General features: G+C 37.0%; 1 long non-coding RNA gene across 1 annotated transcript; it reads left to right on the top strand.

Moving 5' to 3' along the window:
* Positions 1 to 3,620: 3,620 nt before the first annotated feature.
* LOC103703839 lies at positions 3,621 to 16,326 on the top strand. Its single transcript, XR_003384980.2, has 6 exons — positions 3,621 to 3,638; positions 6,325 to 6,530; positions 7,819 to 7,964; positions 9,090 to 9,141; positions 12,681 to 13,150; positions 15,790 to 16,326. It is a non-coding gene; the product is annotated as an uncharacterized LOC103703839 (long non-coding RNA).
* Positions 16,327 to 16,703: the final 377 nt, after the last annotated feature.

Raw genomic sequence — 16,703 nt, 5'->3', positions numbered from 1 at the left:
TATTTATTAAACGGGTCAAAAATTTAGATTTGAATTTGACTATTTTATTAAATATGTAACTCAACCTAGCCTAGTTAAATAAGTTAAGTATTGCCATGTCAATTATGTCCAGAACTCATATTTCATATCAAGCAATCAATTCAATGTCTTGAAATTACAACTTGACTAGCACATGCATCTGAGTATAGTTAGTGGGTCCTCATTGCATGGAATTGTCGATGTAGTTGAAATATTACACTCAATGGCCTCAAGCAGATAGATCCCTCACTTAGAAACTAGCACAATAGAGCATAATTAATGTATGGAAATATTGTTTTGATTGTCGATAAATTGAAGCTGGATTATAGCATATAACTAACAAGAATACAATCGTTTTTTTTTTTTTTAAAGAAAAGATCAGGCATCTGCCTAATCGCTTTCATTAAGTGAATAAAATAAGGATATAATAAAGAAGTATATATATACAACAATAGCTTAACATTTTAAATCTTTACATCGGACTAGTTTAGTTATTTCTCCACAGAAACATTGCACTGTTATAATGTACCTGAGATTTGTTTGTAATTCATGGAAGGTCCTAAAAGATATTTCCTCTTTGTCTTGGTGCATGAGACTTAGGAACCATAACCTAGAATTTTCAGACTTCTATTTTGAAGTTTCAGAAAAAAAAAAAGAAAGGAAAAGTTAAAAAAAAAAAAATTCACGGAAAGTCTTACATGATGATAAGATCATAGGACGACAACAATGTAATAAATCTCATAATGCCCCTAACATTTTCTTTGAAAAGATTTACCCATATAATTTGTTGGTAAATCATGAAGCTTGGAAATATGAGCATGAAATTTGAAAGATGAAAGGTTTGCATTTTTGATGAGTTGTTCCTTAAACATCCAAGCCAAGGCTTCCATAGCGGTCTCATACCATCCTAATGGAACTAGCCCAAAATGCCATTCGCATTATAATGGTTACAGACAGGCTTTATTTGCCTAGAATGGTCCACACAGAAATCCTTTGAGTTCAAATAATTAATGTAGGCGATATCTCACCTTTATCTTGCTGTTATAACATAAAATAACATTCAATAATGGGCAAATAACATAGTTATTTGCCTAATATGTTTGTATGTGCATATATGTACGTGTATAGTTATGTATATACATACATATATTCATATCGATATGTATATTTGTATGCAAATGTTATCCGAAAATAAAATAATTTTTATCTGGCATAAAAATTTGGATTTTAAAACATATTGTTCTAATTAGCGAAGATAACAAATGGTAATTTATGTAAGGGAAAGTTACCTAAGTAGCCATTTTTAAGACACACAGTCAATGAAACGTAAAATTTCGGCAGCATCATTAATTTTAGACGACGGCTGGTCCTAATGAAGTGGACCACCATAACCGTACGTAGCCCGGCAAAACAGTAACAGTACGCGGTCCTTCGTCTCTACCCCATCTCTTTTAAGCTACAAAAGCGGCTCCTTCCGCATTAATTCTTCCGTGGCGTGGTTCGCCGTAACCATCCACCTTCACAAAGAATGCACGTCACTATACTGTATGGTGGAGCACTGTTCCAAGTACTTGTGAAAAAATCAAATATCTCGAGTTATCCATCACATTTTTGAAGATTACCATATGCTGCAGATATTATAGCCAATTCAAGATTTATGTATGGCTTGCTTAAGAAAAGCTTAGGGATTATAAGTTTATCATGTTCCTCTCAGAAAAAATGAAGAATTGTAAGTTAAACATGCTTCTTTTTTTTTTTTTTTTTTTTACAGCTCTCTTATCTTTTGGCTATTGTACGTTGTTTGCCCCTTCCTCATTGTGGTCTTGTATTTGGTGTTAAAGTGAAAAATGTTAGGGCGACTGCAGGGTTGCTAGGCACTTGGTTTGTCCAAAACGTTTCTCCATTCCTTTCCTCCATGTAGAGGAGTACTGTATCAAGGAGAATGCATGCCCCGCATTGTCGAGAGAGAGAGAGAGAGAGAGAGAGAGAGAGAGAGGGAGGAGGGCAAGCCTACCTATTCTTCTGCTCAATTAAAAAACATACAGCTACTATTTTCTTCATTATTTTTTTGGACAAATTCATTGTTTTCTAAATTGCATGCGACTATGCCCGTGACCTTGAAATGTTGTTACTTTTTGATGTTATATATCTATTACTATGATACCAAGTCCAGGGATGCGAATTTATTGTTGAGTTACACTCTACGTGATCTTCCTACTATAACATATTTTCTTTTTATTTTCCTCATTGTCGGGCGAGTTGCAAGACTTTTCCGACCGACCCTACTCTCTTTTCTCTCTCTTCTGTATAATTTTCCATGTGCAAAATGCTGTTCATTTTGGATGCGCAACAATCTCTCTCTCTTCGCCATTAATTAGACCTTATTAAATTGATGTTAAGTCGATGGGCCCGGACGCATTGATTTTTCTGTCTACTTCCGTCCTTTCTTCCTCTCCTATATCATTCATTAATGATTTGCCGACAACGGCACTGCTGCGTCCAGCTAATTCCAAACTACTGACGAGATCCAGTTATCCCGCACTCTCCGAGATGTCGATGCGAGGCCATCAGGGAGCAGACATTCCCACCCGCCCTGTCGCCGGAAACTGTTGCTCGATGAGAAATTTTATCAGTAACGGATAAAACTTTCTTGACTAGGTGCACGTAATTGACCAGCGACTCCCAATTAACCAGAATAGAATTGGGAGAAGGTCTGAACTCATGACCAGCGCAGCGAGGAAGCTGAGGAAGACCGTTTTGCATGGGAGCACGAATCCTTTGCATGCACGGCACCGTGAAATACTGCAGCACCGGCCGCCAACAAACCATCAAACAACATAATCTATGAGCACGTACCGTGTTGTTGTACACGGTGTGCATTATTTGATGATGGTTCGTACTAATATGTTGTTTGTGGCCTAAAATTTCTGGATCCAAAATTGTAAGTTTATCTTCTTCTCTTTTTTTTAGCATAATATATGAATCTCGAGTGTGTTTCCATCATGGAACAAATCATCCAATCTCGGCCTTGTAAGTTTTACAGCAATTCTAGCAGTGTTTCCAGTTGGAAGGAGTTTAATCCTAGAATAGCTTATCCAATCATCCATGCTCCAAGAATTACCGCGCATGTATATAAGGCCTTATATCATGGGGACCAATAAGATGAAAAGTCCAATATCACAAGTGTAAGAATCGCTAGGCCATGTCCAAGTCTATCCATTTGATGGGGAACTAGAGGTAACATGATCGCGGGACCAGGTTTGGCCAAGAGCTGGTCCCATGCTAATCGGAGGACATAGCCAAGGACGGGCTAGGTTTAGGCTTGTGCTAAAGTTCTGTGCACCGCGGTCCGTTGGCCCAATTAGTCAACTAGGGCCAATTTAATAAGCCTAATCCGGCCCATAAATACAATAATTCTTGGTGCTCGATCTCACGTGACCAGCACCAGCAGAGGAGTTGGGAATGACGCTTGCTTCCCCGCTAGAGAAAAGTGGCCCCACCACCTTTCCTCGGCGCGGACGCCGCCTGGCGGCATGAAGCGGACCCACCGATCACGGCTTTGCGACCCTGATCGGCTTTGCCTCGTCTTGTCCGACCTCCGCCTGGCCTCCACCGGGTGGGTAAGAGTTCTACTCCTGTCTCCAATTTTATTCTACAAAATCACTCCTCTCTTCTGTTTCGGTTCCAGTTCTTCCCTAATTTCCAATCAAAACCCTAATTTCGCACACTCTCTTTGATTTCCTTCAAGTCTCTAACCCAACTTCTCCTGCCATCATGGTTCCGGTCCTTCGGGTGGATTCAACCTATCCCATTTGCCGAGCTTGCCCCATATCTTTTGTACTGCCAACTAAGGCCCCGTTTGGAGGAGCTGTTGGCAGTAGAGCGGTTAGAAGTAGAACTTTTTGAAATAGAGCTTTTACAAAACGTTATTTACTATTTGGTAACTATATTTTTAAAGTGATAAAGCACTTTAACATGTATTTGGTAAACAAACTGAGAAAGTACTTTTGTATGACAAAATTACCATAAAGGACATTGTATAGTATTATACAACAGAGCATAATAAAATATAACATATATTAATATATAAATATATGATATAGTATAATATTATTGTAATATAATATAATATTATTATGATATAGTAATATAACATTGCATACTATAGCATAATAATTTAATATAATATTAAATTATTTAACATAACATATTAATATATTATGATATAATGTAATACAATATTATATTTACAGTATAATACCATAATAAAGATATAAAATATTATAATTATTAGCATAAATTAATTTTTCATAATATAACATAATATTAAATTATTTAACCTACATATTAATGTATTATGATATAATATAATATTATATTTATAGTTTAATACAATAATAAATGTCTAAAATAATAATAGGAAACAAGAATACATTTTCTTACATGGAAGGGAGTCTGATCCACGGCTAAGGTTCTTTGTTAGGGCTCCAGCAAATTTTTAGATTTATAAAGGAACAAAGTATGTAATTGTTATATTTATTATAGGTATTTTGGTAAAAAAAAAAACAGCTTTCTGACAGTTCAAAACTGCTTTTTCGAAAAGCTCCAAAATATAGCTTCTCTCAAAAAGCTATTTTAACTTTTCGAAATTTTTACCAAGTACATTTTTTATCCAAAATTACTTTTGAAGAGCCAGAAAGTGCTTTTTGGCCTTCCAAAAGCTTCCCAAATAGGACCTAAGTGCCCATGATAGAAAATGGAGCGCGAAATTAATGACGAACTACGCGGTAGAACCACTCACCCACCCCCCCTGCGCGCCGGGGCGGGCGGGGGGGGGGGGGGGGGGGGGGGGAGGAAGCAAATGGGCCCGGCCCACACAAAGGATGGAAAAAAGTTTGCACTCATTTGGTTCGATAAGAATTTTTTCTCGTCCAAATATTTTTTATAAAAATATAATATTTAAAAAAATAATTTTAGTACATTTTGTAGCATATTTTAAAAAAATATAAAATATTTATTATATTTTTAATAAAAAATTTTGATGGTTTAGAAATAGTTTTGAAAAAAATATATATTTTTTAAAAAACTCCAACAAGATTTTTTTAAAATTATTATTATTATTATTATTATTATTATTTTACGAGTGAAACGAGTCTTACGAGCAATATCAAAGTTTGCCTGCTGGCAGGTGGCCCATTTACAAATGTAGCCCGCCCATTTCCATCCAAATCTTGTATCTGAACCCGCCCAAATCTTATTAGTTGTCGGGCACGGATCCGGATCATTCTTTTCTCAGCGGATATGATTTGGTTTGCATCTTCTTTGTCCTATTCGGACTCGGATTCAGGATCGTGCGGTTTCCACCTTTGTGAGGAGTAGTGAATTTGTAATTCCAGTCCGTTCAATTACTAGTGTATTGTCACAACATGATCATTAGAAATAATTAAAGGATGCACGGTGGGTTTGTGGACCCATGAGTTTAGGGAGTTCGCTCTCTAGACGAGTCAAATTGACTCGAAATTCTTGGCCCAAGTTTTGATCAGGTGTGTGTTGCGTGAGGCGCATTAGGCCTGGAAGTTGACTGTTGACGTGGTAGTGCAAACCTAATTCTAGCTACTTAGATATATGTTAATATAGAAAAAATAGAAGTTTTCAAATAACCGTGGTATTGATGCACGAAATTTAGTGATAATTCTAAATACGGTGCTGTTTAATTATAGGACATGGCAATGATGCTAAGAGCTGAAGATGCAAAGGATAATTCTAAATACTGTGCCGTTTGATTTTGTTATATTTTCAGCATTATTTCGAGCATTAGGCTCTACCTGATATAAATATACTTCTGTGAAGTTATTTTCCTAGCCTTTTTGATTATTTAATGAACTGCATTATGATCACATATCATTTTCTATATAGCGTTTACTGCTCATTAAAATTTGTTCATCATTTTTAATGTTTCATGGAGCAATATTATATGTGGTAAATGACAGCATGTTCAGCAACTTTACAGGTTTTACTCTCTTTAGAGTTAACTTTCTTAAGGAAAAAGATTTCTTCTGTTTGGAATTTGGTAGATTTGTCCTCTGAAATTCTGCTATTAAATTTCTTCTCATTTACTTTTTAATGATTTATATTATTATGAGTACAACTAACATCTTCTAGATTTCATAACCACTAAAATGTCTGGTAACAGTATCCAGTCAAATTATTTGCTACAAGATTTCTTTTGTTTTGTTAGTGCTCTGTTTATTTATTTATTTTGACGCTGACCTGGTAATGCGTGGATTTTGGTGGCTTATGAAACAGTTTGGAAAAGTATTACGGATACAGAAGGTTCCAAAAGGCTCAACCCGATCTGTGAATGGATATGTGCAGTCCTATCTAGGCAGGAAAAACTTCTATTGGGAGATGTCGAAGAACTACTAGAATCCAAGTCAAGGGATATTGCGGAGCAGAATTATATCAAGCACTTGATGAGTCACATGTTGGGCTCCAAGTATATAGATTGCGGGGTATGACATTTCTTTTCCATGATATAATTTTTTTTCCCCAACTTTTGGCTATCATCTGTCTGCCTTATTCAATTACCTTTACGTATGTTGCACTAAACATCATATTGAAACTGTTAATATGTCACCATCTAATGCTAAATTTTTGTTTTTCCATAGTATACGGTAAAGTTACTTTTTGTTGTACTTGATTTTAATGCCTCAAGAATTTTGAAATTTCTCTTTCTTTTTTTTTTTTGGGGGGGGGGGGGGGGGGGGGGCCGGGGGGGAGTGATGTACAGCAAATTTTAGTTTAATTTGCTTGAACCTTTGAAGGTAATGGATATCAAATATGAGAGTTGTTTGGTTTTATGGTGTTTAACAGATAATAGTTGTGAGGTGAGAAAGCCACTTAAGCATACAAGTTGATCTTGATGTACCTAAAATAACCAATTTCTCGTTTAACTCTTCTGAGTTAGCAAAGCTCCAAATTCCGGCACTCTGGATTGTTGGGTACTGTTGACAAACATTTTACCAAAATGATTTATTTGATTCTTGTAATTAATTTTTTTATAATATAGGATAGTGGTGGGCATTTTGCCAATCAAGGTTTGAGAAAATGCAGTTTCAGTCTTTCAATTTTGGTTTTGGCTGGGCAAAACGACTTTTGGTTATGCTAGCTTCTTCAGTTTCAAACAAAAATCCATTAAATTTGGAAGAGAAGGAGATCCTGATTCTGGAAAGTAAATAAACATCATCATCAGAGGTATATAAACCGCTGATCCATATATTTTGCCATAGCTTCACTCGTTGCCTGTTTATGGAGCTTGCAACTTTTTATAATTGTCTGTAAGTCTTCTTTCCATGCATTCAGGAGTCAAATACATGGAAATATTGGTAAAATCTTTGCCTTCAATTACTACTCAAGATCATACTCAACTCTTTAAACTGGTTTAAATGAGCCTTTGGTGATCTTAATCCAAAAGGGAAAAAGAAAGGAGGCAATAGTTTTATTGCATCTCATAATGGCGAATGATGGATAGCAGCTAATCACCGCACACTCCCCTGGTGCAAAAGAAGAAGAAGAGTTTGGGGGGGGGGGACATTTTAAATTTTAGGAGTTAGTTATCTTTCATATATCAGTTACTGGTATCTCTGAAATAGCTACAAGTTTCGCATGAGACTAATTCTGAAGTTGCTACTCAGTGTTTTAGACAAGCTGTCAATGGTTTCCTACTCTATTTTCAATTGGAAGCTCATTATTTCCATATGATCTCCATTATTAGCTTACAAATTTCTTTTAATATGGCAGATTCTTGTCGCTGTATCCAGGGAATTTCTGGAGTCCATTAGAAAGACTATCCATGATCAGCGTCCTGCCTGGCGAATTGATGCTGCAGAAGTTGATGTCTTATGTGATTTCTGCATTTCTTATTTCTGACCATTCAGTTTTCACTGGTATCGTCCGGTTCTCAAAATTCTAGATCTTTTGCATATAAAACTAGTGCTGATATTATATAATAGATGAAAGCATGTTAGTCAGGGGGCACATCTTGCACCACAAAAGCCCTATTGATTAAGATTCCTGTCTTAAATTAAATAACTAATGGTGAGATAATATTGCTTGTCTGAAATTTGTCACATTTTTACTTTGAGAGGCTTTGCTCACACATGCGCATATATACGTATACATCTTCCGAGCAAAGAATATGTCTACATGTGGGGGCATAAATACATGTCTACTATAAATCCGTAATGTATTCAAATATAGTTAAATGAATACTACTTGGATGGGTAGAACAGTAGCTGTTTTAGTGCAGATCACACTGCAGGTTTCTCAAAATAAGAATTCACACCATTGATCATGATCCACAGTATTTAAAATGTGTACAAAATCAAAAAATCAAATGTTTTGAAGGCCTTCAGATCATCTTTCAAAGTGTTAAACTGGATACAGGAGAATGGAATTCTCTCTTGATTGGTTGTTTTGATTTGCCTGTTTTGTTCTTAATTGACTCAAACTAACTTTAATTGAAAAATGTTGACATTGAGACCTGGACTAATACACATATCAGCACCAAAATTGAGAAAAATATTGACTGAACAAAATTGAGAAAAATGAAAAAAGATTATATTTATTTCTCTATAGTTGTCTGTAATATTTTTGAGTCTGTAGAAGACTCAGCCTAAGAGGGACTAGCCACATTGGCTCACCTTTGCAGAAAAACGTGACATGCATGGCTGGCTATTCACAGACATAATTTTAGTGATAACTGATTCCAGATTCTGGTACTAGTCTAAACACTGTATTCAAATTCAACTTATCTCTTTCCTCAAGTTCAGTCCATTTTGTTTTCTTCTTTTATTTATGTATTTTCACAACATTTGCTTCCCGTTATCAAGAATTTGTAATCTTTAACTTCTTAATACTAATCAGCCTTTGATATACTAACACCAAAAAGTTATAGTGGCATATTGATATTTGCATCATCATTGGCATAGTGCGCACTTCTGGAGTTTCTCTAGATCTATTCTATGGACGTCTAGTATATGACTTGAGTAGCATGCTTATAATATTTTTAGCTTTATCTCAGGTTCTCCTAGAATGGGCATCTGCGTCGCAGTAGAAATAAAGGTACTCCTCTATGGCAGCATTTGCTTTTGTTTCTTGTAGTTTTTCATTCTTTTCCTGAGCTTTATGTGATAATATTTGGTTTTGCTGCTTCTTTTGCTTTACATGTTTGAGTGGTTCAGCCAAAGTGTGGATTCCTCCCATCTTCAGAATTCATAACCAAGGCAAATGTTATTAAGAATCATGTAACATGATTTAGAATGCATCAATTTCGGAAACTTCATCAGGGACAGGCATGTATCTACTCAATTAACATACCATTAATTTAATTCCGTTAATATAAAAGCAATGTGAGGTATTGTAGAGACTAATTGATATTCTTAGTTAGTCTAGCCATAGCATTTTGTGGATGATATGCCAAGTACTGCTTATCACTTTCGATCAACCCAATGTTTTTTTTTTTTTTACTTCCTTTTGTTTTCATTGTTCTTTGTAACATTATAGTCCTCTAATGAACCTACCTCATTATTATAACTAGTGCGTATCAGGCCATGACATTACTCTTTGCAACTCCTCAAAACAACTTCCGCATATTCTTGAATGGTTCTCGCATTTTTGGTGGCTTGGGAGGTGGCATGGACAGTGCTGCTGTTTGGTCTCATGAAATGAACATGGTTATCAAAGATCTGATCAAGGTTCGTGGCCTACAATTACCAAGCTTCCTTGAACTTGTTTCAGAGGTGATTTTCAGTTCTGGAGTACTAGATCAGCTTCTAGCAACTCAAAAGCTGGATGCTCTTTGTCATGTCCCGAACCCAGCACTCGGGTCCGGTACGCGACCAACCGCATGAGCCCTAGAGTAGTGCCCTAAAGATCATGAACAAAATCCCGATAATTCTACAATTAACCACTTAATTCAAATAGATAAATCCAACATATCCAAATAATCAAATCGGTCCAATTACAAGAGCTTTCAATGTTCATCGGTATCAAAATAAACTAACTAACTAACTGACTCTGACATTTGCGCTCTGCGCCCATCCCATCCATATCTATGCATCCTGCGTGTCTGAAAAAGAGAAAGAAGGGGGTGAGCTTTATAGCCCAGAATCCCCATGCATTCATACCAACACAATAATAATATGAATTTGAAAATCGGAAGAAATCGATTCATATATCATAAAATCATAAAACCGGCTATCAATAATGCTCGAATAATCAATATTTACATATGAACATCAAATACCAATAAAAATCCATCCACTCAAGAGTGATATAGTATATGATATTTACATAAATCTTCATTAATGATTTCAATGCTTTTTTTCCATTCTTTTTAACTTGATCTGGATCAATTATTTTATTGACTTTGGGCCAAATCTTGGATACATTCTCCAGCCTGTGATGGGGCTGCCAAAGTATTACATTCCCAGCCTGTGATGGGGCTTGCCAATTTTAGTTCCACATTTACTAGCTTGTGATAGGGCTGCCAAGTATCACATTTCTAGCCTATGGCGAGGCCTGCCAATTTTAGTTCTACTTCATAGCCTGTAATGAGGTCTGCTAAAGTGTTACATTTTCAGCCTGTGACAGGGCCTGCCATAATAACGAGATAAATCCAAGTTCTTGTTTATTCAATTCAGTTCACATCCACACGTCAATTTTTTTTTATTTACTTCAGGCTTTAGACTAACCACATTCACATTTCCAGCCCGTCACAGGACAACCAATATCACATGGTTAGTTAAGTGCACTACATCCATTAGTCCGATTATGCAAGTGTAGGTTATCCGCATACATGCGTACATCATAATATCAATCACAAGCAAATACGATAAAATACAATTTAATACAAAAACCATCATAAAACTATTTCCGCTTCTTACTTAACTGGATCATAGCATATCATACGAACATAGGTGCAAAATTTATATTATATAGGTTAGTGTACAAGAATTCTTACTTCTTTGCTGACAATTCAAACAGATTACCCTAATCTATGAACTGGGGTGTACAGAATCCTGCTTAACGTCTCTTTGTCCAACATATTGTTCTCTCTACAGAACCAAGTCAATATTAAAAATCACTTGGGGTATCTAACAACTCAGAACCTTCTATTGATCCAAGGCTATCTAGCAGTCCTTACAAACAATGATCTCTCCGGATCAAACTATAGGGAGAAAACTGTAACTAGAGAGAGAAAGATCTATGGATAGAGAAAGTCTAGTAGAGAGAAGGACCAGTAGAAAGAAAAAGTCCCGTGGAGAGAAAGTCTCTAGAGAGAGAAACTAGAGAGAGGAGAGAACCGAGTGGCTGTCCCTCTCTCTCTCTCTCTCTTTCTCTCTCTTTCTTCCTTCTTCCCGAAGGGAGGGAAGTGTTCGGCAGCGGGTAGCCGTCCATGGTCGGCGAAGCCCCGTGGTCGACAGCCCGTGGCAGCGTCGGCGGCGCGCCATCCCGGCAATGGCCGACCGAAAGGAAGAAGAAGAATAAAACAGGGGAGGTTCAAGACGGAGCAGTGGCCTAACAACCGGCGAAAGGAAGAGAGAAAGCTTACGTTGTCTCTGGCGAGCTCTCCCAGCCGGATCGACGGCGAATACCCCGAGTTCTTCCCACGGATTGCCGAGCAATTTAAGCTCCTAACAAAGAGCTCCCAAGGTTGATGCCAAAGAAGAGGGGAACAGAGCCTTTTATAGACGAGGATCGGCTCAAACAAGATAAGTTGTGATCACCTTAGACTCCTCCCTCCGGTGGAATCGGAGGAAGAAGTTGGAACAGGGGAGAGAGAAGACTCCGTTCGGGAGTCTCCCTCCCCTTTCACATGGGTCGGGCCGGTGCCGTAGCTCGCGGGCCGGCCCAGGCCGAACAGAAAAATGTGGGCCCTTACAATTTGAAGTAGAAGGTGCTATTCATGCGTACTACAACGTTATATCTCAGCCTTGCATGGTATGCAAAAGTTTAGGTGATACAGAGCTCTTGCATCAGTATTCCTTCCTACATTCTCTCTCTCTCTCTCTCTTTCTCTCTCGAAAAGCCTGAAAATAGTAAGAGATTATGTAATAGCTGCTACAGCAAAGGATTGTGGTCTGACGATCAGCTTAAGACGTATAGAAGGTGGAAGTAGAGAATCTGGTTATTTATGGAATCATCTGATCAGAGCTTTGATTACAAGGTATGTATCCATCGTTAGTTTCTCATTTCGTTTTGGAGCTCTTATTTTGATATTTTTCAAGATGATATGCACGCACACAAAGTCGGCTGTCATCAAGTTTGTCGATCAGTGAAGTAACTGTATGTGATAGTGCACATTTATGTGATATTATAAGTGTCAAATTATTGTGTATGTTGCTGCTATTTATTTTACATTTCAGCCTATTGCAATATGGAATAATATGCTTCATATCTCATCTATGGTAAAGCAAAGTGACCATGATTTTTTGAAAAATTGGAAAATTGGAAAGCATAAAAGTTTTTTAAAAAAGAATGCATTCTGGTAGCATTTAGATGTCTTCGCCTCTTTGTTGAACAGATGTTGAGCAGTTAGTTATTTTTCTAATGGCTATCTGAGCAATTTCTTCACGACGTTATTTTAAGCTTTTCTGCAGGCAAACTTCATTGACCTGGATATGAAACCTCTGCAGAACATGGTTCATTACTACGAGTTAGATCAGAAGATCGCGAACTTCTATATTAAGAGTGAGGACCTAGGAGGAAGTCCATGCGATTCTACAACCCGAGGTACCAAGGACAGGAAGATTCAATGTCAACAATGAAAAAAAGTCCTGAGTTTGAATATCATGGAAGTGTTTCTCAAAAAAAAAAAAAAAAAACAAAAAAAGAAGGAACAAGAATGGAGTTAGCTGAAAGTATCTCCTATATGTTGGATTTTGGTCAATTTATGTTACTTGCTCCTTGATATTGAAAACTTTCAGGCATGTCAGAGTATGTATTTATGTTTTGAACAACAAGAAAAATTGTAAGTTGTACTAATAGTAACGTGCGTTCAAGCCCAAGCACTGCTTCCTTTATGGAGTGGCATTCATGCATCTACAACTGCCATTATCTATAACTATAAGTAATACTTCTGACTCATTCTGCTCTTTATTTTTCTTTAATTCTTAACTTGTTACAGTTTTGGAAGCATAGTTGTTTTGTTTTTACAATGATACCTGCTGTTTACTTTACCATTATCCAAATTTTAGCATTTTAAGCAACTCCTGCTATAGACTGTTTCTTTTTCCAAGACCCACCTCATCTTTAGTTATCTCCAGTAAGTTTTCCCTTTTGTAGCCAAGATTTCATCGGTAACTATCATAATGGAAACTCCCATTGCCTGGTAAGATGAATGCTAGTATTTCAATTTGTTTAAGGTACGGAAGATAATGAATTATGGCTAAACATTTATTGAATCTAACCTTGTTCTGATTCCCAGATCAAGAAAAGGGAAAGACGAACCCCACAAGGTCAGGCATCATAATTTAGATTGGCAGGAAAACATAAATTACTAACTTGCTGAGATCTGTGTAGCGACGAACTCTCCTTGTAGGATCCGAAACTTGTCCAATAGTTAGTGCAACTAATTTCTTGCTACTTTGGCAGCTAAAGAGTCATCCGCACTTTAAAGTCATACTAACAGTAGAGGTACGCGCTTATGTTTCTTACACTGACTTTTTGTATGTTATTGAAGAGACGGTGGAATTATCAGAAATTTTCTGCTTGCTCTGGACCAAAGTGCAGCATTTGTTTAGGCTCCTGGTCCTCTGAATGATTCCTTTTGGTGAAACTATGTGGTCCAGTGGTTGTTTTGTGGTTTAATCAACTTAACTCTTTTTATTGTAGCATGAAACTTTGTCAGCATAAAACTTTGCCTATGTACATTGTACAGATTGTTTTGGCAGCAGTAAGGTGTTATGGGATTTTTGTGCTATTTGACTGAGGTTATCTTATTCCCACATCTTAAAGAGGAAAGTGACTAATAACGTTTTCCAGTTGCAAGGAAAGTGATACAGCAGCTACTTCATGGATTAAGAAAGGGACAGCATAAGGTCTAATTGTAACACAATTAAAATGGTAGATATTCTATGAGGCAACTGGCTTGATGCTACTTAACATTGTCTTGAGCTGGTTCAGGGCTGGGACTGTGCCTGATTAGAAAGCTCATGCACAGGTCAGCCTCCTAGCTGAAGCCCAATCTGAAAATTAATAATATGAATTAGATTAACCTGATCGATTTATCAGTTTTTGATTATGTAACTGCTCTATTAGATGAAGCATCACAAGTTTGGACAGGAGAGGCAAGTAGTCGTCATTAGTCTTTAGGATAATGGTGAGATGTTTTTTTACACAACTTTATAATCAAGTTATCATGATATAGGTTCATATCATTTCTGTGTTTGGATTTTATGCATGAGATATGGGTGATCCGACTCATGTTGTGCAACTTATAAGAATTCTGATCAAAATTACTGAGGTTTGGAGATTGTTAATATCGGTTCAAGTTTTCGAGTTTACCTCTGCCTTCAATTATACTTGAGTGGACTGGCAAGCGATGCTGATTTATTGATCAAACAGGTAATTTTAGTAAGACTCAAAACGAGACTGGTTAATGAGCAAATATCGGTATGGCCTGTGGAGAATTGCCATGAGAGAGTTTAAATTGGTGAGCTTGAACTGATCTCTCCATAACATGATCAGAATATGATGTTGATTTGATTATTATAAATTGACTGCTCTTCCAACAGCATCAACAGGGAGCCTGGTCTAGTGAATTTTCAGACCAGGCTCTGCTAGTTTTTCATCTGAGAAGCTTGGCATGGCTTTTCTTGTATGGAGCCGCTGGATCATGCTTGAAGTAGTCAGGTTTTGATCTACAACCTTACGACATTCTCCCAGACTATCAGCTTGGCTTCGAGCTGAGGCCCAACACATTTTGAAATTGCTCGACTGAAACACATGGTCTCCTTCAGGCTAATCTTTGCTGTAAGCCTGTATGCCTTGACTTAATTATTCAGGTACTTTAATTCATGAATGACTGACAACAGTATATTGCAAAATTTTCCCTCCGTTTCTGTGGAGAAACAAGCACACTCCAAACATAAGGTAGGAGTTTGCGAGTATTTGTCGCCTCCATTTGCTGCAGTATTATTAAACTATGTACATTAAATGACAAGCATTATTTTGTAGATGATCCATTAAAGAGCCTTCTGCACGACATTTACTTCTCTGTTCCCAACTTGTGAGGTCCCTTCAATTTTTCTTCAACTAATCTCCAGTCAGGTTACTTCTATAGATGATTTAGCAGAATCTGCAAGGACCATAAGCATAACCAAGTTGAAAGGGGAAAATAATCTGTACTAGCTGATAAAAGAAAGAAAAAAAAAATCCAAGAAAAAGTGGCCTTATAAATAGTGACACCTCTGCCTCTGCATCTCCATCTCCACCATTCCACCTGATAGATCTTCAACTAAAAGCATGCCAAAGGTCCATTTCTTGATCTATGAACTTCTTTTCTTATTCTTTTTTATTTTTTTGCCAAGAAGGCTAATAAGCCTGTATGCATTTTGTTCTTCTATTTTTCTTTATTGCTGATTCAGTTTTGGTTTGATTTGGTTTTGCATGCTATATATTTGGTTTTCTCTTGACGCAAGAAGTAGTCTCAGCATAAATTTCCATTCCTTCCACAAATGCTGTAAATGGCGCTATTTGTTGCTGCAGAAAACTGTAGTGTCAGTGGATATATCATGTACGAAGTGTAAGAAGAAGGTTATGAAATTGGTTGCAGGGATAGAAGGCATAGATTCCATCGTCCTTGATCCACCTAAAGGATTGGTCACGGTCATAGGAGATGCAGACCCATCTGAGATCATCAGAAAGACGAGGAAGTTCAGGAATCGGCACAATTCGTTAGTATAGGTCCACCCAAGGAAGAGAAGAAGGATGGAAAGAAAGACACTGGTCCTCGTTTTCCAACGATTTGTCAGAAGTGTGATGTATGGTATGTGATCAGGGAGGATGATTATAACTACTGTTCCATCTTATAAGTGATGCTGATAAGCGAACAATAGAAATCAGTTGTTCTATTTGTCATTTCTGAATCTTACAATGCAGTAGGTCTCCCCTTTTCCCAATTATCATTTCATATTTTCTGAGAATATTTGTCATGGAACCAGGAAAGCAAGTATTAGAATTTTTTCATGTGTTAATCTTGGTCAAAAAGTCGCAAATTTGATGATTTTTCATGTTATTTTAGCATTATGCTGTTTTCTTTTCAGTTTGCTATTGGTAAAACTTGTGCCAGACTGCAAACAGGTTTCATTAACTGATAGTCATTCTGGTTATCAGTCATGATTGAATGAAAGTGATCTTGAATATTTTAATCTCCTCGGTGTAAATCCTGTACCCGAGAACATTGATTTTTTTTTTTTTTTTCGTGCCAAAGACCGATGTTACATAGAGTTCGAGTATGGATATATCCAACAAAATTAGAAAACAGCAAATTTCGGAGTGCTTTGGGCAACTCTCTGTTTCCGGCCCACAAGGTGTCTTTAGAGCGACAGGCTACATAAGAGGTCATCCAGTCCGCAGTCCTGTTACTTTTTCTAAATATATACTTAGCCTGAAAGGCCACT

The sequence above is a fragment of the Phoenix dactylifera genome, chromosome 6 (assembly GCF_009389715.1).
Source record: "Phoenix dactylifera cultivar Barhee BC4 chromosome 6, palm_55x_up_171113_PBpolish2nd_filt_p, whole genome shotgun sequence".
Lineage (NCBI taxonomy): Eukaryota > Viridiplantae > Streptophyta > Magnoliopsida > Arecales > Arecaceae > Phoenix > Phoenix dactylifera.
This window is presented reverse-complemented; position numbering and strand designations above follow the sequence as displayed.